This window comes from Neltuma alba, unplaced genomic scaffold (assembly GCF_004799145.2).
Source record: "Neltuma alba isolate B1F8T4 unplaced genomic scaffold, ASM479914v2 tig00004377_pilon, whole genome shotgun sequence".
Taxonomy (NCBI): domain Eukaryota; kingdom Viridiplantae; phylum Streptophyta; class Magnoliopsida; order Fabales; family Fabaceae; genus Neltuma; species Neltuma alba.
Genome location: NW_021633681.1, coordinates 176,164 through 199,893, shown reverse-complemented (window position 1 = coordinate 199,893; position 23,730 = coordinate 176,164). Strand labels below are relative to the sequence as shown.

The 23,730-nt window shown below is 36.1% G+C and overlaps 2 pseudogenes; both read left to right on the top strand.

Annotated features, from left to right (window-relative positions):
- Window positions 1-1,485: 1,485 nt before the first annotated feature.
- Window positions 1,486-13,675, top strand: LOC114744517 (cysteine-rich receptor-like protein kinase 25; annotated as a pseudogene).
- Window positions 13,676-17,332: 3,657 nt separating this feature from the next.
- On the top strand, window positions 17,333-22,598 carry LOC114744516 (cysteine-rich receptor-like protein kinase 8; annotated as a pseudogene).
- The last annotated feature ends 1,132 nt before the right edge of the window (window positions 22,599-23,730 follow it).

The following is a 23,730-nucleotide window of genomic DNA, read 5'->3' as shown; positions in this document are numbered from 1 at the left end:
AAACTTTACTGGTAAAAATTTAAGACTTGGTTTAAAGATTTAGAAAGGATTTGGATAGAAATCAAATCATGATTTTAAAAGTGATTTTATAATATGTAAAATAAATATATGAGAAAAATTTTATCTTGTTTATGTAAAAGTACTTTTTTAATGCCCCTTACATAACTATTTATCTATCTTCCCCTAATATTGCGTTATATGGCTAATTCTATATGTGCTACAAAAGATTCAATCCTTAATATAAAAACTTAATAGTTAATTTAAAAATATTAAGAAAATTGGTTAAACTATTTATTTATAACAAATAAGTGTTAACTTTCTTAAATTACATTCTGTAGTCATGTGTATTAGAACTACTCCTTAATTGGAATCCCTTGTTATGTACAGTTAATAGGCATATTCTAGGAAAAAAATTATAAATTTAAAAAACAAGTTAGATTGATATTTTGTATTAAAAACTAGATTTATTCCCAACTAGTTCTTACGGTTATAGTAAATATTATCTTAACTAAACTATTCTTAACTGCTTCTCAACACATGAATATGAAAGTATAAATTGTTCATCGTGACTTGGAACTGATGGATGATTCTTTGGGTTCAAATAATCAGATACAAATCAGTTAAAAAAAAATCAATATCATTAATCAATGCAAAATTTTCAAAAAAAATATCTGTAAAATTTTAAAATTATAAATAAAAATAAATACAAAAATATATTGTCATTTGCTCTTTAAATGTTATTAATTATTATTGAAATATAGTAAACAAAAATGATTTGAAATTTTAAAATTTAAAAGTATCTTTTTTAAGTTTTCTAAGTGTTTGATCAATAATTAATAGTGACCAACTAAGTCAGGCACGCCCCGGCCCGTGCGGGAAGGAAACGCGTAGTGAGACCCCCCTTTTCAAGTCTTCCTCTCCCGTTTTTGCCACGACTGACGCTGTCTGCCTGTCAACGCCCAAAAACCAGCCCCCGCTGCTAATTTTATTATGCAATCTTTGGTGTTCTTTACTTTTATTTATTTCATTTTATCCATATTTTGTTTGATTTTCATAAAAGATAAAAATCTTTAACTTCTAAATTTATCTCATACTTCACTTCCATATGTTAATTTCAGTTGGTTGTAATCTGATCATTTAAATTTTCTTCAAATTTTACTCGTCTTTTAATTTATTTTTGTCGACTTTATTTCTGTCTGAGATTATTCTCACCTATTTAGCACCGGTATTGATACGTATACAAGCATATTTTCATATGTAACTAATCATCCAACACTTCAAAACTGTATTTTAAAACAAGTAATAAATAAATAAAAATACAATACTATTAGTGGTAGAAAAAACTCCTGATATTTTAATTTGATTTAGAATATTATATAAATTTTGTAAAAGTTCTTTCTTCTTTCTCGTGACGTGGTATATTTTAGCAGGGCATTTTTCTGGTCTATTACAAAATTGACGTTCTGAACCGTGAGCAATGAAGCAATGACGCCGCATGCGCTCCGCACTGGCTTGCAAATCCAAGAGACACGAGTATAATTTGAGCAAGCGAGTGACGGAGATCTTCATCAACAATGCTGAAATACTTATTTGTAAGTAATATTTCTGCTTTGTAATTCGTAGGCCCAAATTAAGAGATATGGGCCCAAGATTGCACAGCCCTGTAGTTTAGCTTCCGGTTGCGTCTCTGATTGTATTTGGTTAGTTTCAGAGACTAGTATATGTACTGGGTCCAAATGGGCCCAAAGTGTGTGATGCATTTTTCTCAATTATTGGAATATTCAGATTGTTGAGTCGTGCTGTGCGTTTAGGCGTGTAGAGGCAGGGTGCATCGTTCAACAAACAAACGAAATGAAGCTCTTCAAAGTTGATCCTCCTCCTCTCTCTGTTCTCATGATCTTCATGGCGATCCTTACAGTGATGGTAACCAGTTATAGAGCTTCCGCCCAAACAGAGAAATATTACAAGTGTCGAGGCACAACGTTTTTCTCTTCCAATAGTTCCCATCAAACCAATCTAGACCATCTCCTTTCATGGCTTTCCACAAATTCCACCCACCAAAACGGTTTCTACTATGCCGCCGCCAGCAACTCCGACGGCACTGTTTATGGCGCCTTCCTCTGCCATGGAGATCTCACCCCTGACGCCTGCCATGACTGCGCCTCTGTGGCAGCCAAACGAATACTCCGAAGGTATCCGTTAGATAAAAAGTCAATGATCTGGTTCAACGAGTGTATGTTACGTTACTCAGATGAGCCTTTCTTCTCCATCAGTGAAGAAGCTCCCAGGCTTATTTTGATGAATACTGCGGCAAGCTTAAACCAAAGTGGCTTCATGTCGCTGTTGGCTGAGACTATCAACGCGGTGAAAACGCAAGCAGTGAAGGGCAGAGCCGACAAGAAGTTTGCTACAAAAGAAGCCAAATTTTCTACTTTTCAAACGCTATATACGCTAGCAGATAAATAAACTAGGTTTCTGTATAATAGTGGTGCACAGAGCCAGAGGATTACTATTCATTTAAATAGAGGGTTAGAAACCCTAGAATGTACAAAGGTGTGACATGTATACAGGACTGAACAGTGTAAAAATATCTCTATACAAAGAATAATAACTAGACTCTATAACAATTGGGCTCTGGACTCTTTTTGTGTATTGGGCTCTATACTCTTTGTCTTAACAGGCCCTCTCAAACTAGGGATGGGTAACTTGGAGATCCCTAGTTTGTCTCTTAAGGCCCAAAACTGTGAATGAGACAAAGGTTTAGTGAAGAGATCTGCCACTTGCTCAGAGGAAGGTACATAGCGCATAGAGAGTTTGTGATCAAGAACCCGATCCCTGACATAATGCACATCTAGCTCTATGTGCTTTGACCGAGTGTGGAAGACCGGATTTGAGGCGATAGCAGCGGCGCTGAGGTTGTCGCACCAGGCAATCGGAGGCTCCCTCAGATGAAGTCCGATTTCTTGCACAAAAGCTTGAATCTAAGCTAGCTCCGTCACGAGATCTGTAAGAGCTCTGTATTCGGACTCCATACTGGATAGAGCGACCACCTTTTGCTTCTTCGCTGACCACCAAATCAGAGAGTCGCCGAAGTATACGCAGTAGCCACCCATGGATCGTCGGTCATCGGGACACTCAGCCCAGTCAGCGTCAGAAAATCCTTGCAAGGTGAGATGATTGCTCGGTTTAATATGTAAAGCCATATCCTTTGTTCCCTTTAGATACCTGAGTACTCGCTTTAAGGCTTGCCGGTGAGTGCTTGTGGGTGAACTCAGAAACTGACTTAGTTTATTCACTGCGAACATGATATCTGGTCTAGTGTTGACAAGATATTGTAGAGCTCCAATCAGTTGTCTATATAGAGTAGGATTTCTGAGTGCGATTCCGTCATCTTTGGTGAGATGTCGGTTCACTACCATAGGTGTAGGAACCGTTGAGGAATTCTGCATGCCACTCTTAGTCAGTAAACTTGCAATATACCTTTCTTGTTTGAGATACAGACCGATATAGTCTCTATAAGCTTCTATTCCCAAAAAATGATGAAGTTGGCTGAGATCTTTCAAGGCAAAGTATTTGTTCAAATGCTTGACAAATAGATTAATTAGCTTGCATGAGTTTCCTGTGACAATAATGTCATCTACATACACGAGCACAAACATCACATTTCTTTCATGCTTCAGGAAGAACAATGAAGAATCACATTTAGAGTGTAAGAAACCCCAGCCAACCAAGATAGATTTAAGTTTCTCAAACCAAGCTGTGGGAGCTTGTTTAAGACCATACAGGGCCTTATTCAGTAAGCAGACGTGATTTGGGAATTTTGCATCGATGAAGCCTTCAGGTTGCTTCATAAGTACCATCTCCTGTAGGTCACCATTTAGAAAGGCATTATTTATGTCAATCTACCTGATCTACCAATTAAAGGCGATTGCTATTGTGAGAACAAATATGAGCGTGGGAGCCTTTAGGACAGGACTGAAAGTTTCATCAAAGTCAATACTAGGATTCTGTTGAAATCCTTTTGCAACTAATCTGGCTTTGTGTTTTTGAAATGAACCATCTGCATTAAACTTATTTTTGAAGACCCACTTGCAGTCGACTAGATTCCCTTGACCTGAATATGGAACAAGCTTCCATGTTTTATTTTTTATCAAGGCATGAAATTCTTCTTGCATAGCTTTTTTCCATTTCCTATTCTTTAGAGCTTCTTATACACTACATGGAGTGATGTCCTCTACTTGTTCTGTCATGACAGCACCTATATATGGCATTTTTAGCTTTGATATTCTAGCTTTGCTTCTAGTGATCATAGAGTGTTGATTTCTGATCATTTGTTGCTGATTGTTCGAACCTAATTCACATGAATGTTCATCATTGTTTCCATGGCTTATGGAAGAGCTGGCTTGTGTTGATGAATTTTTTGCCATATTTTCAGGTGTGATGCCAGTGCAAGAATATTGAGAGTTGTTGTCAGTGGTGGGCTGCAAGTTAGGAGGAGAAGCAACAGCTGGGAGCTGGCTATCTTTAATGCCCTGACTTTGGATTTGCACTAGTTGTGGAGCAGGATTCGTGGCTGGACAAACAATAGGGACTCCAGAAAGCAGAGGTTTAAAGAAACTCTGTGGATGAATTTCCTCTACAGGTAACACCTTCTTGTTTATGAAACCTGATGCAAAAGGAAAGTCAGTTTCATTAAAAACTATATGTCTGGATAAGTAAATCTTTCCTGTAGGACTTAAACATTTGAAGCCTTTATGATCATTGCTGTAGCCAAGAAATACACATTTTGTCGTTCTGAATTGAAGTTTATGTTGATTATAGGGCCTTAAGCAAGGACAGCATGCTGAACCAAAGACTTTGAGTCTATCATAATCTGGATGCTTGCCAAACAGCCGAAAGTGAGGTGAGATTCCACCCAAAACAGCAGAAGGTAGTTGATTTATTAATCTTGTAGCAGTGTGAAATGCTTCCCACCACCAGTAAAATAGTGGCATTTTAGCCTGTGCAAGTAGGGTTAGGCCCATTTCTACTATGTGTCTGTGTTTTCTTTCTGCTCTTCCATTTTGAGGGGAGGTATGAGGACAAGAATGTCTGAAATGAATTCCTGCATTTTGCAAAAACTTAGAAAAACTTCTGTATTCTCCACCCCAGTCACTTTGTACAACTTTGATTTTGCTGTCAAATTGATTTTCTACAAAGGTTTTGAATTGAATAAACATGCTCAATGCTTCATCTTTAGTTTTCAATGGAAAAATCCATGAGTGTGTATTGTAATCATCCAAAAATAGCACATAATATTTGAAGCCATTCAACGATGTGATAGGTGCAGGACCCCATAAATCAGTGTGTATCAGTTTAAGGGGTTTAGAAGCATGAGATAGAGAAATTTTAAATGGTAATGATGGAGACTTTCCATATCTGCATGGTTCACAAAACATTCTTTCATTCTTGCTGATGTTCAAATTACAATCACTAATAATCTGATTCAACACCCTATCGCTAGGATGTCCAAGTCTACAGTGCCACAAAATTCTATTTGAACTAGGATTCCTAAGTGCTGAAATATCAGCTTCTTCTTGTTCAGCCACAAACACTACATCTACGCTTCCATCCTTCCTATGCTTTGAAACTTTAAACATTCCACTATCACTTGGCAGTCCTTTCAGCATTGTTTCCCCCGTTTCCTGTTCCTTCACAGAAAATCCAAGTTTATTAAAGACAACATCTGCATCATTATCACAGGCTATTTTGTAGACACTCAATAGATTCTTCTTAATTCCTGGTGAATAAAGAATATTGTTCACCTTTACTGTTTTGCCTGGAATATTAGAGATTGTAGAGGAACCTTTTTTTTCAACATTAAGTTTATCACCATTTCCAACAATAATTCGCATCTTACCATTTGGAGCAGTAGGATTATCAATTTAAGTAATATCACTGGTAACATGGCTTGTTGCTCTACTGTCCAGGTACCATGCATCATCATTCACACTTTCAGGAGTGGCCCAGTACGCAGAATGGTCAGAGTTTGAAGCAGAACCACCACTTGAGGAGTGGTATTTTTTCTCATCACTGGTCACAAAGGTCCTGTCAAATATGTAGAAACATTTCTCAGCTTTATGGCCAGGGCGACGACAGAGCTGACACCTAACCGGTTCACTGTTGTTGTTGTGATCCCAGCTGTTGCCACGTCTGCCTCTTCCTCTGTTTCTATAGTTCCCACGGCTTCCACGCCAGTTGCCTTGTGGGGTAAATCTTTCTGACTTAGCATAGTTTGCAAAATTTGTGGAGATATTCATTTGAGAGAACTGCTGTAGCTAATCCATTTTGCTTTCATAGGTGAGTAGAGATGATTGAAACTCAATCCAAGTGAGCTCATCTACTTCCTTGCTTAGTTGGACTACTATGGGGTTGTAGTCTGCATCAAGTCCAGCAAGAACTTGGATGATCAAGTCAGGAAGTGTAACAGGGCACCCAGTTATTGCAAATTGCTCAGAGATATTCTTCATTTTTGCCAAATAATCTGCCATCTTCATCGTACCCTTCCTGGTACGCTGGAAATCAGATTTCAACATAAGAACTCTTGACTTAGTTGTTGCTCCAGCAAGTTGTTTGGCTGTATTCCAAAGCCTAGCAGCTGTGGAGACTGAGACTATCTGCGAGGATACCTCAAGTGTCATTGTGTTAAGCAGCCAGCCAAAAATCAACTGGTCAGCAGCCACCCAGTCTTCAAATTCTGGGTTCAGAACCTGTTTGTCATCAACAGTGACAAACTGGGGTGGACAGACTTTGGAGCTAGTAATAAAACCTTCTAACTTGTGACCCTTGATGATGGGTAGCACGTGAGTCTGCCACACTGTGTAGTTAGTCCCATCCAGCTTGACGGAACACACTTGGCTGAGAGTTGGACCGGTGGACCCCTTGGGAAGAGTAGAGGCATTTGCCAGAGAGGTTGCTTCAACTGTCTTGTCAGAGGAGGAAGCCATGACAGCTAGCCCAAAGGCTCTAGTACCAAGATAAATAAACTAGGTTTCTGTATAATAGTGGCACATAGAGCCAGTGGATTACTATTCATTTAAATAGAGGGTTAGAAACCCTAGAATGCACAAAGGTGTGACACGTATACAGGACTGAACAATGTAAAAATATCTCTGTACAAAGAATAATAACTAGACTCTATAACAATTGGGCTCTGGACTCTTTTTGTGCATTGGGCTCTATACTCTTTGTCTTAACACTAGCACAGTGCACGCCGGACTTAACAGAAACTACCTACGAAACATGCTTAAAACGAGCAAGTTCGACCTTACCCAGTTGTTGCAATGGAAAAATTGGGGCTAGAGTCCTGCAAACTATTTGTATTGTCCGATATGAAACGTTCCTGTTCTACCAATCATCGCCGGTGATCACCCCACAAGAACCAACGCCAAAAGATATTTGTGGAGAGTCCTGTGCATTGCTTTTTGACTTCTCCCACTTATTAGTTTTGTCAACTTCAAGTGGTAATATGCCGGAAACTAATCAACCAATTAATTTAAGCCGAAAAAACCCGAATCTCCGTAGCCGTAGTCCTCGCGATTGTGGCTCCAATTAGGACTGTTTTGCTGGCTTTCCTCCTTCTCTACTGGTTAGTAACTAGAAGGGCAAGCAAGAAGCACATATAAGTGCTGCCAGCTAAAGAAAACAATGGTATGATTTAGAGAAAAAAAAAAGCATTTTATCTTTTGATTCTCTCAGTACTTCCACATTTTGCTAGCTTAGCTACCGTGGAACTTTTTATATCTGCTAGTGGCATCAATGATTCAATCTATTATAAAATCCTTACCCCAACAATGTGAAACTCAGAAGGCCTTCAGCTTTAAGTTTACTCTGGCTACTTATGTGCGGTTGAAATTTCTAGTGTGAAGTACTTGCGGTTTGATCTGGAAATAGTCAGATTGGCCACAAACAACTTCTCCCATGAAAATAAACTAGGCGAAGGAGGATTTGGTGAGGTTTTCAAGGTATTTTATTTGGTCCCTGTAAAAATTGAGACACTTTGGTTTTGGGTTCAGAGCTTCTCAAAGAATGTATAGTATTTTCAGGGATCTCTTCCTAGCGGGCAAGATATTGCACTGAAGAGGCTTTCATTAAGCTCTAGGCAAGGTGTAGAAGAATTCAAGAATTAGGTGGTTTTAGTGGCCAAACTTCAACACAGAAACCTTGTTAGGCTATTGGGGTTTTGCTTGGATGGAGAAGAGAAGATCCTCATATATGAGTTCATCCCCAACAAGAGCTTGGATCACTTTCTTTTCAATATATCATTCATACATAAGCTTCTTTAATTTGAATTTCTTTGCCTCTTTGATACTGCATATTAATTTCATCATTTCTTCTGATGTTGATTAGATGATGGAAAAAAAAGTATATTCAATTGGCCAAAATGATAAATTATACAAGAAATTGCTCACAAAATACTTTATTTTTATGAAAACTCTCATCTTAGAATCGTACATCGTGATTTTAAAGTTAGTAATACTCTATTCGGTTATTCGGTTATCACCGATAACCGAACCAAAAAACCGAATACTTACCCCTACAAAAAATTACAAATTTTGTTATGGCAAAAATTTTCGGTGTTGATCAAACTCAAGGAAATACAAATAGCATTGTGGGAACATTGTGAGTTTGGTCACTTCTTTTTTTTTTTTTAATTACTTTGTCCAGTTGTCCTCTGTTCAATTTAAACACATAATAGTTTGATAGTAAATGTTCATGAAATATTCATGGATCCACATTTGGTGCTCATCAAGTGATGAGCAATCTGGATTGTCCAGATTAGATCTGGACGATCCAGATTTAATATTTTTAAATAATTATTTTAAAATAGAAAAAATTATTTTTTTAAAGTATGATAGTTAAGATATTATTTTTACTTTTATTCTATACATATTAAAATAATTATTTTTAAAAAATAATAATAAATATAAAATTAAATCTGGACCGTCCAGATCCAAATCCTGAGTTTGATCAACACTGTCCAGATAGAAAAAATTATTTTTTTAAAGTATGATAGTTAAGATATTATTTTTATTTTTATTCTATACATATTAAAATAATTATTTTTAAAAAAATAATAATAAATATAAAATTAAATCTGGACCGTCCAGATCCAGATCCTGATGAGTACTGGGTGCTTATCAAGCTGATGAGCACCCAATGCAAATCCAATATTCATCATGTCAAGTTTTACGTTTTGAATTTGATTTTGTTTATAGCGGTTATAACCTCCGGAATATGCAATGCATGAGAATCTGTCTGTAAAAGTGGATGCATATAGCTTTGGCGTGTTGGTTTTGGAAATAATAAGCACAACATTTCAAGAATCCAACTATGATGAACATCTCCTGAACTATGTGAGTTTGGAGTATCTTTGTATTTGTTCTCTGTCTCTCGGTCTGTTTCTGGTCTGACTTTCATACTGTACTTTTGCAGGCCTGGAGGAAATGGAAAGATGGGATACCGTTGGAAGTGTTAGACGTGAGTTTGAGAGATTATTATAATAGAGAGGAAGTGAGAAGATGCATCCAGATTGCGTTGTCATGTGTACAAGAAGATCCAGCACAAAGGCCAACAATGCAGACAATAGTTCTGATGTTCAATAGTTACTCAGTTAGCTTAGCAATACCTGAGAGGCCTCCATTTCTGGTTCAAAGTACAACTGTTGAGCCCAGCCTTCCATTGAGCTCCACAAATAAGTTTTCTCAAAGCAAATCAGTCTCACACTCTGTTGACGAAGCTTCCATCACTCAAGTGTACCCTCGATAGCTTATCTGTTGTTCTGTTTACCAACATGTGGATTGTGGAGGTTCATTTGGATTCCTATGTGAGATCAGAAGAATATTAGTAGCGAAAGAAGCATCTGTCCACTTCTTAACCAAAAAAAAAAAAAGAGATTTGAAATTATAAGATGATATAAAAAAGAATTAATTTATACATGCATATATATATATATATATATATGGGATTACTCATGTCAATCTTGTCTATCTGATGCAAACATGTAAATAAAACACCATTATTAAACGTACATAGGCAAGAAGCAAGCGCACGTAAAACCCCATGTAGTTGATCATTGCTGACCATTGTCGTGAAATCCCATCCCAACTATCGAATTCTGAATCATGCGTGTTAGTGTAATCATAAAGTTACTTCTTTTACATTATTATATATCAAGTGCATTGGAGAAAGATATGTAATTTCTCTGGTATATCAAGAAACAGATTGATTTGAGACCCATCTTGCAATATTTTAGAATTACGTCCAAGGCACAGTGGTCGTATCAGATTTGACAAATCATAAGCAAAATATTATAGTTGGCCAGAAAAGAATCAACACTGGGTTATCATAGGGCGCTAGATGATGGCAATAGGAAAGAACCATTAAAAAACACCCCACTAGATAGATCATTAAAGCCCTTTGTCGGCTAAATTTTCTTTTGATTCAGAGTAGAATGTCAAGGTCACAAAAAGAATTGGGCCAGGACAGGGGGCCAATGAGGAGCCCAGGAAGGAAGACCCAGTGCTAAGAGAAAAAGACAGTAAAAAGGTGTTGAGATGTCGTATAAGAAGACGAGATGTTATGAGGGGAAGGTGCGGAATGAATCATGTGGAGTCTCTCTTGACGTCTCTCTTCTCGCTGGCAGTGTCACGCGTCAGATGTGCCAAAACTGCATTCAGTTGGCGATCTAGAAAATCGCGTCGCGCTGTGTCTACTCCAAGGAAGCCATCGTTTGGTATCACGAGTGCTTAGTTCGGTATTCGAATCGCTTAATCTTCTCCAACTTGGAGGAATGGCCGAGGATTAAGCTCGAGAATTTCAGCACGATTCCGGACTCGTCGAATCAAGGTGGCGTCGGGTGGGTGCTGGCGAACACGCTGAATGAGGCGATAACGGGGGCAGCGGAGGGTCTGGCAGCTGGAGAAAAGAAATTTGTGATGAGGACGGGGAAACTGGGGGATCAGAAGGTGTACGACGAGCGGAGATTACCGGAGATGTCTGAGGGATATGATGGTGGATATTCCGTTGTGTTGCCTTAGAAGAGACGGTGGAATGCTTCTGTATCCAAGCTTCAGCCTCATGTTTGGGTTGCGACTCTTTTACAGAAAGGTTGAAGTTGTTCACGCACGTTCGCCTGAGCTTGTCTCCCATGATTCTGTTCCTGTTGATGGCGGCAGAGGGGGCTCGGCGGCAGAAGGTAAAGTGAAACCCTAATGGGGTCAAGTTCACATGTTTGTGTAAATAAATCGGTGAACTTGACTTCTAAATGGCTAATTATTTATCTACACATAACCGATTTTGAGATTTATATTACTACTAGTTTTTAATGAAACCTTAATTGGGTCAAGTTCACAATTTTGTCGCATGTTCAACGAATGAAGGCTGTCTGGCTCAAATGACCTTATCATAGGCTCTATTTGTGCGGGCCAACTTTGTCCATTTTGATGTCATTAGAATAAAAAATAAATTATTTCATTTTACTTTAAAGGAAAATTTTGTTTTTTTTGGGGTTTAACATTTGTCTATTACTCCCTCCGTTCCTTATTATAAGAGACAAATAACCGAAATACGTTGATCAAAAAAATAGTTAAAATTAATTAAGAACAATTAATGTGTAAAAAGTATAATTTGTTTTCCAAAAATGCCTTCATTAATAAGGAAAGAGAGCATGAGAGAGAATAATTAAAATATTAAAAGAAAGAGAAGTGGGAGGGAGAGAGAGTGTGAGTTGAAGATAATAAATATGGGTAAAATAGGAAATCAACACAAAAAAATAGAGACAACTTTTAAGTGTCTCTTATATATAAGAACATACCATAAGCATCAAATGTCTCTTATAATAAGGAACGGAGGGAGTATTACCTATTATTACCTCCGATCTTTAAAAACTCATTTAATTTTTATTTTATTTTAAATATAAGATTTTGAATCACTTTATCTCTCATATTTATTTATTTTTCTTAAAATAGTTTTTGTAATAATAATAATTCTAGTCGATGTACTTAATTAGTAAGGATAATTCAAAATGATAATACTTATTTATTATAAATAATTTATTATAAATAATTAATTTAATTAATTTTTTTACTTTATTAAATAATTGTTATATTAAAGATTAAGCTGGTATTATCAATGTTATGGGAAATATTTTATTGCGCAGGAGTGAGAAAAGTCGGGTCACGAATCATTATCGCGGTGGTCATCCCAGTGGTTATTACAGTCCTGCTGTTCTGTCTCATCATCTATTTGCTGCGAAGGAAGGCAAGGAGAAGATATACCATTCTCTAAGAAAACTGTACGTTTTGTGAAATAGAAAATAGAAAATCAGACCAACCCTGCTCTTCCTACATATATATATATATATATATATATATATTTATATTTATATTCCTTTGATATAGAACCTAATTATTAGAATGTTGATCTTGGTTCTAGGACCTGTTTCTCATATTTATCAATAATTTTCTAAATTACTCCTATTAAATAATTAAATATCACATTAATACTTATTACTCATTAATAATACACCTATACATTGTATAAAGTGAGTGAGTACTTAATTCCACACATACATCAATTCTATCGTTTCATATTTTTAATAAAATAATTTAAAATATTTTTTGAAATGTCAGTTTTTTCAAGAAGTTTTAACTGTATTTTGGGAAACATATGACATATTTATGATTATTATCTAACTTAGTTAACTTTTTAAATTTAATCAAAGTAGTTAATTAAGTCCCATATTAAGGATGGGAAGAATATGTATTATGCCTAGGATGGGTATGCTTATTTGAAAAATATATAGGTACACTGGTTTTGTCGGAACTGAATGTGCTACTCTGGAGTCATTGCAATTTGATTTCGCTACAATTGAAGCTGCAACAAATAGGTTTTTAGTTCAGAACAGGATAGATCAAGGAGGATTTGGAGAAGTTTACAAGATGAGCAATTGTTTTAGATCCATAATGCAAATGTTAACATCTTTTTAACAATTATATATCTATAGTACCCCATACTATGACCAATCCATATTTGAGTATCTTTGCAAATGCTAACTTTTACTTATGCATGGTCTTAGGGTCCTCTTTCTAATGGACAGAAAATAGCTGTGAAGAGACTCTCCGCGAGCTCCGAGCAAGGCACCGTGGAATTTAAGAATGAGATTTTACTAAGAGCTAAACTTCAACATAGAAATCTAGTGACATCGTTGGGATTTTGCTTACAAGAGCATGAGAAGATACTTGTTTACGAATTTGCACCCAAAAAGCCTCGACTCCTTTCTCTTTAGTTTGGCATTTACCTTTGCTCTGAAGTTTTTTTTTTTAAAAAAAAATTTTCACCAACACATTTACTGTTGAAGTCTAGCACCTTTATGTTGTTATTGGTGATGTTTACAGATTCTCAGGATCAACCCTTGTTAAATTGGTCCAAGTGCTTTAAAATCATTGAAGGGGTTGCTCGAGCAATTCTTTATCTTCATGAGTATTCGCATCTTAAAATTATACATCGTGATTTTAAGCCTAGTAATATTCTAGTAGATGAGAACATGAATCCAAAGCTTTCCGATTTTGGAATAGCAAGAATGGTGGCAATAGATCAATACCAAGAAAGAACAAGAAGAATAGTTGGGACATAGTTAGTGAATGCTGAATCCCTTATCCCACTTCATGACTTTGTTTTTCTATTTGTTCCAACGTGTAAAATGTTGTTTCTCATTGGCTTATATTGTCGTTTGGATTTTTATTTTTTTTTGCAACGTGGTGAATTGTACGTATTCATTATATTTTTATCAAATTTCAATAGATAAATGTTGATATAAATAAGTTGAAGCAGGAATGCCATCGTGTCTCAATAATTATAGCATCGCCTGATGCATAGAAAGTTGTAAGAAGAAAGGGCAGATGCTAATTGACGTACGTGTACTGTGAAAACTTTGCAGGCTTGGAACCAGTGGAGGGGAGGCGAGACGCCATTAGAAATAATGGATCCGAAGTTGAAAGTGTTGTGAAGCAGAAGTGATGAAGTGCATCCAGATTGGGTTACTGTGTGTTCAAGAGAAAGCAGAGGTATAGGCCTCCCATGTCAAGAGTTGTTTCGTATTTAAGTAATCTTTCTGTGGAATTACCATTTCCTCGCGAGCCCGCATTTTATGTTCATGGTAGGAGCGACCCAAATTCGGGTCATCCTTCTGCTTCTGCCGACAATTCCATTCCATCTTCTGTCAATGAAATGTCTATAACCTCATCTTTTCCTCGTCAGTAAATGTGAAGCTTTATACTTCGGAATCATTGTCAAATTTCCTTCTTACTTCTTTTGTTTTGGCCAAAAAGACGAAATATTCTGGGTCGATCTTCAAGTGTTGGATCGCAAAAGGATATGAACTTAAAATAATTAAAAAAAGTCATTAATTACGGAGATGTTATCTGTATGTGAATATATATATATATATATATATATATATTCTTGCTGTACATTTTACCTTATTTTTTAAATGCTAAAATTAATGTATAATTATTACAGTATTTTCATCTGTTCTTTTTTTAACTGTGTTTTTTCCCCCACAAAAAAAAAAGCAGTTATGGGAAATGGTAATCCTGATTCCTAAGAAAAATAAAATGACTTAGCTAGATCTTAAAAAAGGTTTAAGGTCCCGTTTGGGTGACACCCCAAACCATGGTTTGGGTGATAAGTCACCCAAACACCCACTAGTTTTGGGCAAACCGTGATTTTGGAAAAAGCAAAAATTTTTTGCTTTTGAAAATAAAAGGGAGAGTGTGAGAACCTATAGGATATGTATCTTGTTATTTTTTGTATAAACATATTTTTTTATGAACATATTTAATCTTATATTTTAAAAATATATATACATATTAATTATTTATTAATTATATTATCTTATGTATTATTAATTATGTTAATAAAAAATATATTATTAACAATTTTATTCCTTCAAATTAAAATATATCATAAAATTTATTTTTTCTGTAATTATCATATTAACTTATGTCTTTTTTTTAGTAATTTGTATATATAAAAAGTGCTTCTGATACAAACACTCTCACTTCTCAAAATTACTTTTTCATAATATTTATTCTTTCCAGAATCTATTCTCCAGAATCACTTTTCTAAACCACGGTTTGGTTTCATCCAAACACACCCTTAACAAACTTTGGGTCCCCAAGAATTCATGTATTATTGACAAAGCCCAACTATATAGAACCCCAAGAATCAGCCGTCTTGAAAAATGCTACGGCCCAGCCCGGAAACCTCCAACAATAGAAAGAGAGGAACCATTCTGGCTTTAGCAATGCCTATCACATTATGACTGCATCATTACTATTACGCGCCAGCCTAATCATCTCAATGTTATGAACGTATCATTATCTGTTATTTAAAACAACACCCTCATTTAATTTTTTAAAATTTTTTTTTTAAAAAAACTGAGGATGGACTACAATTTCATGTTACATTATTTCAATTTTTAGAGCATTCTTCTCGAAAGAATTTTTAAGTCAACTGCGGTCTATGTACGCTTTAATGAATAAAGTAGTGTTGATAATAAATATAGTTGGCAGAGTCAGAATCATTCCGTAAAATCCCTCATCTTACTCCCTCTCATCTCCATTAAACCAGACTGTATCTTGGTGGTCCACAGCCAATACACATATTCACACTAGTTTTTCTTTTTTTTTACCAGCACATATTCACAGTAGTTTTCTACCATCTCACTGGTTCTATTTAATTTCTTGTCGTTCTCATGGAGCCTGACATTTATGACTTTTTTGGACAAGTTTTCACATATATCTTCGTCAATTTTTATCGATGACAATAAGCTAAGAGCATAATATTTGGAATCCATTATAATTGTTCGTAATTTCCACGCTCCTCACGATTCACGATCCCATCTGGGGCGATAATTCAGGTCTGCTACTTTATTCTTCGCAGAAAAAAGAAATACTCATATCAAATTTATTATATTTATTATGTCAAATTTTCTAATCAAACAGTTTCAGATTGTTTTATGTGAATTTATAATTAAATAATACTATCTCTAGTCTTTAATATAAGACTTAACTGACTAATTTGGATAGATTAAGAAAATTGTTAAATTACTAAAAGTATTTATATTTGTTGTTTTTATCCAAATTAATTTGCCTCACTTATAAATTGATGATACATAATCTAATGATATATATAAATATTTTAGACAGTGTTATAATTAAATAATTTAGTAACTTTCTTAATTTCTCTCCATTAGTTTTTAGTCAAATTAGTGAAGAACGTCCTGATTTAATATCAATGGGCCTTTTAGTCATTCTCAGCGTGTCTTCCTCATTGCAAGTTCTTGCCTCCATCATGTGGAAAATTATTGTAACAGACCAAGATGGATATCCATTTAATGTAGACTCCTCAGTTAAAGTCTCATTTATGCTAGAGCCCTTGAAAAAAAAAGAAAATGATCCAAATGCCCATCAGATGTGCGCAGCGATTCTCGTGAGCTTCCGCTTTGGAAATTTGATCTGATTGAGAGACTGAGAGCCCAGAGTGGATACACTGTACTGACTTCAGGCTTCAGGCTTCACGTTTGACTTCAAGGTCCATCTTCTTTTTATTTGTATTCTTAGTTAGCGTTGGTTTGAAGTGACTTGAATAAATATATTTTATGTAAGTCGAAATAAACTTTTTTTTATATACTTACCTCATATTTTATAAATTATAATTAAAAAAAACTACTTATAAGGCATTCCAAACGAACCTTTAGTCCTCCAAGAAAAATAACATTGGGTTAATATAAACTTCTATCCTTTAAGTTTGTCCTAGTTTTAGTTTTAGTTTTTCAAATTTCAAATTATAGATTTTGGTTCCTCAAATTTTTTTATATTTAAAATATTAGTTTTTATAATTTAATAAAAATCTAAGTCATTTTGCTCTTTAAGGGACCAAAACTTATGATTTGAAATTTAAGGAACCAAAATCAAAATAGAACAAATTTGAAGGAACAAAGATTATATTAACTCAATAACATTTTTAGGGGTCCTGGGATTAAATATCCTTCCATTTTGTCATTATAAATTTATTTTGTGAAAGGAATCGTTTGAGCAAGTTTAATAAGATCTTCTTTTGCTTTTTTCTTTCTATTGGTTAAAATCATGACCTCTAACCAATTCCTCCAATCGATGAGATGCTCCCCAGCTTGCTTTTACACCCCCGAACACCGACCATATAGCTATTACCTTAAACACCTCGAATAATACACCCGACCGTTGTCGCAGTTATCATGTTCGCCATTAACATGCCTTCCCACAAAATTATGTTACTCTTTTTCTTTATTTGCTTTCTCTATTCTGCTACTACTCAAGCACAACCCGTCTATACTAACAGCAGCTGTTCTGGCCGCACCTTCGCTGCCAATAGTTCCTTCCAATCCGACCTCACCAACCTCCTCTCTTCCTTAGCTTCCAACAAAACCGCCAACACCGATTTCTACCACACCGCCGTCCACGGCGGTCGCAACACCGTATACGGCCTCTTCATGTGCCGGGGTGACGTCGCCCTCCAGTTGTGCCACCAGTGCGTCGTTGAAGCAACCAAAAAGATACGCTCCCTGTGCAACGTCTCATGGGAGGCCGTGATACGGTACGAGGAGTGTATGGTTCGCTATTCGTACCGCTACTTCTTTTCCTCCGTCGACACGAGTCCTAGTAGCTGCGGGGCCAACACCAACAACGTCGCCAACAACCAAACAGGATTCATGAATTTATTGTCGACAACTATGTTCAAGGCGGCCGACGAGGCGGCCAAAACTGGTATGGGGAAGAAGAAGTTTGCGACAGAAGAAGCGAGTTTACAGTTTCAAACTATGTATTGTCTGGTTCAGTGCTCGCCGGACCTTTCTCCCGGAGGTTGCATAGCATGTCTGAGAGATGCGATTGTGTATCTTTACAAGTGTAGTTTCAAGAAGATAGGAGGAAGGGTTTTATATCCCAGTGGTAACGTTCGCTATGAATTGTTCGTCTTCCATAATTCTAGTGGTAAGCCAGCATCGCCGCCTCTTCCTGCAATTTTTCCTGCAACTCATCAAGGTAAATTTAAACTTGCATATCTGCTTCTCTTTCTTAATTGTTTGTTTGTATTTTTAATATTTTTCGAAAGTAAAACTTTGATTTTTTTTTTTTGGGGTTTATTTGTCTAGTTGGAGATGCAAGCAACACTTTGGAGCCTCTGCAATTTAGTTTGGCTACTATTGAAGCTGCAACAAATAAGTTTTCACAGGAAAATTGTTTAGGCCAAGGTGGATTTGGACAGGTTTACAAGGTGATCCATGTCATATATCGATATTAATTTTGAGTGTGTGTCCCTCTCTAAATATATAAGTGTGTGTGCGCGCACCCCGCAAATGCAAGGGAAAATCCCAGAAAAGCCCTTGGAATATACCAAATCCCAAATTGGGTCTTTAAATTTCGAAAATGACAGAATGGGTCATTGACCCAATCTGTCATTTGTGAAATTCAGGCGAATTGATATTTTTGCCCCTGACCAAAAGTGAGTAGTTATTCTCTAAACAAATCTAGGTAACGCTTATACTGTTCTAGTGATTACAAGATTCGTTGTAGTTAATAATAAGGTACCTGACAATGATAAGATACCTGACTAAGAAAAAATGAGTAGTTATTCTCTACACAAATATAGGTAATGCTTACATTGTTCTAGTGATTACAGAATTAGTTGTAGTTAATAACAAGACACTTGACTATGAAAAAATGAGTAGTTATTTGCTACACGAATCTAGATAACACCTAAACTCTTATAGTGATTTCTTGAATCATTGTAGTGAATGAATAAATGAGGGTAAAATTGTCAATTCGCCTGAATTTCACAAATGACAGATTGGGTCAATGACCCATTCTGTCATTTTTAAAATTTAAGGACCCAATCTGGCATTTCTCATATTCCAAGGACTTTTTTTGGGATTTTCCCCAAATGCAATCCATTTTTAATAATCAACTATGATTTTAGGGTATTCTTTCAAATGGTCAAGAAATAGCTGTAAAGAGACTTTCAAAAAGTTCAGGCCAAGGTGCAGCAGAATTTAAAAATGAAGTGTTATTAATAGCCAGACTGCAGCACAGAAATTTGGTGACCTTAATGGGATTTTGCGTAGAAGATCAAGAGAAAATTCTCATTTATGAATATGTTCCCAATAAAAGCCTTGACTACTTCCTATTTGGTTTGCTTCTTCTAAACCTTTTTATCATTTTTTATTGAAATTTAAGATTATCTTTATTTGCATGGGCACTTCCATCGTCACTCACCAAAAAAAAAAAGTGTGCATAGGTTCCCAGGAAAATAGAAGACTCACTTGGGAGGAACGTTATGAAATCATAAGAGGAGTTGCTCGCAGAATTTTATATCTTTATATATTCTCGTCTTAAAATTATTTTCATGGCAGCAAAATAGCTGTAAAGAGATTGTCAGAAAATTCTTGTCATGGCTTATTAGAATTCAAGAATGAGGTTCTATTAATTGCCAAACTTCAACATAGAAACCTGGTGGCACTACTAGGATTTTGCCTAAAAGACAAAGAAAAAAATACTTGTTTATGAATATGTTCCCAACAAGAGTCTAGATTACTTTATTCGGCTTGTTTCTTCTAACCAAACTCATCTTACCATTTTTTCAATTTTTTTTAGTCATGTACCATCCATTCTTTCATTACTCTTAGAGGTGAACATATTTGTCATTCAATTTAATACTATCAAAGTAATTTAATTATGAATAGGTTCACAAAAGTCAAGAATGTTAAATTGGCTTGAGTGCCATAAAATTATAGAAGGAATTGCTTGAGGAATTCTTTATCTTCATGAGCATTCACGGCTTAAAGTAATACATCGAGATCGCAAACCTAGCAACATATTGTTAGATGATGAGATGAATGCAAAAATTTCTGATTTTGGCCTGGCAAGGATGGTTGGTATTAATGAAATTGGGGGAAGCACAAATAGAATTGTTGGAACATTGTAAGTTTTTTCTCTCTCTTTTTTCTATATTTGTCTTTCTCTAGAGGTACCTGTGAATTTTGCTCGTGTACTTTGCTATTGAACTTAAATATTGGCACAAGATTTTGCTCAAATCGATTGGTGCTAATATTCTAACATATATTTTATTGCAGGGGTTATATGTCTCCAGAATATATTAAGTTTGGACTATTTTCTGAAAAATCAAATGTTTTCAGTTTTGGGGTGATAGTTTTAGAAAGGGAAAACTAATCTGGCAGTCCTTACTAGGGGTGTTCAAGAATGACCCGTCCCGGTCGGCCCGTTCCGGTCCCGGTCTTATTGGAACGGGACGGATCCGTCCCGAAATTTTTCGGGACGGGACAAACCGGGACGGGACAAATAATGGACCGGGACGGGACGGGACGGGACACGGGACGGGGTCGTCCCGTCCCGGTCCCGTCCCGGTCCTTTTTTTATTTTTTTTAATTTTTTTAATTTTTTATCCCATTTATATAATATTATTTTTTTCATATTTTTTTAAGATTTGAGGCTATTGTATGGAACTATAGATATATTTATTTAGAGTTTTTATATTTGTTAATGATTTGAGATTATTGATGATTAGAATTTTTAGCAAGTTTTTATTGTGTTAAAAGCTTTTGTTTAGAGTTTTTAATAATTATTATATGTAATATTTCAATTTTTTATTTAAGAGTGTCCAAACAAATAAATAAAAAATAAAAAGATGTTTTTATAAGGTTTAAGCCCAAAAAAACATAATTAAAAAAATCAGATTTTATTTAAAAAAAATTAAAAAAATTAAAAAAAATTAAAAAATTAAAAAAAAAAAAAAAAAAAAGGGGTTCGGGACGTCCCGGTCCCGTCCCGGATCCGTCCCGTCCCGACCGGGACACGGGACAACCCCGGGACGGGCCGGGACACGGGACAGAAAATCTGTCCCGTTACTGTTCACCGGGACGGAACCGGGACGGGCCTGTCCCGGTCCCGATCCGTCCCGTGAACAGCCTTAGTCCTTACACTTCTATGAAATTTGGAATCAGGTCCCTCTAGTTTTTTTTCATTTTATTAGATCCTTGTTATTTGCTCAGTTAGTAACTAAGGTCCTTCTGTTTATAATTGCCGTTACCTTAAGTTAACAGCGGTGATGTGGCATGACTAAGCACCATCTTTCTTACCTCACCCGCAACACCTCCTCCCTCATTTTCTCTCCTCCTCCACTTGGTTTCCCTTTTAGAGCAAAAAGCTTCATTCAGTTTCCTTCCAAACCAACACCATCATCTCTCTCTCACTTCATGCACTCTCTCTCCCCACCACCAGAAGCTTCATCCTGTTTCAAATCCCTTCTCAGACGGTGATGCGGATCTAGGTGATGATAGCTGACTAAGAAGAGGACCACGATGTCGTGAGATTCATCGGATTCATCGTCTTCATCCTTAAATTTTTTTCCTGAAAAATTAGCCCATTTGAATAGACGATTAAGTCCAATAGTGAAATATGGAAGAGGTTCTACTACTCTCTGGCCCAAAAAAAATACATTAACAAATAGAGAGAGAATCTGATGATTTTGAAACATGGAGTGAAACTTTTACAAGAAGGGATAAAGAGAAGGTAATGGTAGTGGTAGGGAGAGAGAGAATATGAAGTGTGTGAGAGAGATGATGATGTTAGTTTGGAAGAGAACTAAGTGGAGGCGGGGGAGAGAAAAGATGAAGGCGTAAGTGTTCCAGGTGAAATGAAGAAGATGATGCTAGTGAGATGTTGAACAGTGGTCCGGTTTTTTTTTTAAAAAAAAAGATGTTGAACAGTGCCCCGTCAGTGTTGTCACCTTAAAGTAACGACAATCATAACGGAAGGACTTTCGTTACTAACTGAGCAAAGAATAAGGATCTAATAAAATGAAAAAAAGTTATAAGGACCTGATTCCAAATCTGATAAAAGTATGAGGACTGTCAAATTAATTTTCCCTTTTAGAAATTGTTAGTGGAAAGAAGAATGTAAATTCTCATTGTGAATATCCTGAATCTCAATATACTGATGGACTATTAAGTAATGTGAGTCTGAAACTTTCAATATTTCTCAAATAATCATCTCATACCTTTCATCGTGGTCATTTTATAAGCATCAAAGCAGTCATTGGAGCTTATGTTAACAATATTCTATGATCAAATTAATAGCAGGGGCTCTTTTGATTTAATGATTTGAGATAATGGCAGGCTTGGAAGCATTGGAGGGACAAAAAATTGATAGCGATGTTGGATCCAAATCTAATAGAAGCAGGGTCACATAGGGAAATGATCAAATGCATCCATGTCAGCTTGTTTTGTGTTCAAGGAAACCCAAAAGTTAGACCTTCCATGAATGAAGTTGTTCAATATCCAAGTAATGATTCAATTCAATTACCAATTCCTCAAGAACCAACATTCTTCATACATAGTCAAATGGAACCAGTGGCAACCACTACAGAAATGGAGAGTCAGCTTGCCAACCGCAATCAATATTCCATCAATGAAATGTCGAAGAGTACACTATTTCCTCGTTAGATCAGAGTAGATCAGACTTCAACTTTTGTTTTTCTCTACTCTGGGAACTGATGGTTTGTATTTTATTTTTAAAATATGTGTGCAATAACAATATAAATTTGATCATTTCAGATTTGGATTTGTTTTTGGCCCCTTTTTTCTTCTGCCTCCCATTAAGAGGCTGTATCGTTGTATTTAATTTGTGCAATACTTTTATCTGTAGATACCCAACAGAGCATCTGTGTTTCAGAAAAAGCAGAAACAAAAGGATTGTACTGGTGAGGAAAAAATTCAGTCAACGAGACTTCATTTGTAAGCAAGGTTCTTTACTTACAAATCAATTGGTAAGAAAAAAAGTTTGCTCTGGAAGTGACTCCTGAGTTAAATAATTGCTGTGATATAAAACAATTGTAGCCGGGCACAAAGGCTTTGCATTTGGATTTTCTTGGATACAAAACAACCTGACGATGTACTAATGACTTCTCCCACTTATTAGTTTTGTCGACTTTAAGTGGTAATATACCGGAAACTGATCGACCAATTAATTTGAGCAGGAAAAACCCGGATCTCTGTAGCCGTAGTCCTCGCGATTGTGGCTCCAATTATGACTGTTATGCTGCTTTTCCTCCTTCTCTGCTGGTTACGAACTAGAAGGGCAAGCAAGAAGCACATATTAGTGCCGCCGGCTAAAGAAAACGATGGAATGATTCAGAAAAAAATGGCGTTTTATCTGTGATTCTCTCAGTACTTCCACATTTTGCTAGCTTAGCGGCTGTGGAACTTTTTATATCTGCTAGTGGCATCGATGGTTCAATCTATTATAAAATCCTTGACCCAACAATGTGAAACTCAGAAGGCCTTCCGCTTTAAGTTTACTCTGGCTGCTTATGTGCGGTTGAAATTTCCAGTGTGGAGCACGTGCAGTTTGATCTGGAAACAGTCAGATTGGCCACAAACAACTTCTCCCATGAAAATAAACTAGGCGAAGGAGGATTTGGTGAGGTTCTCAAGGTATTTTATTTGCTCCCTGTAAAAATTTGAGACAATTTGGTTTTGGGTTCAGAGCTTCTCAAAGAATTACAGTATTTTCAGGGATCTCTTCCTAATGGGCAAGATATTGCAGTGAAGAGGCTTAAAGATCATGATGTATGATT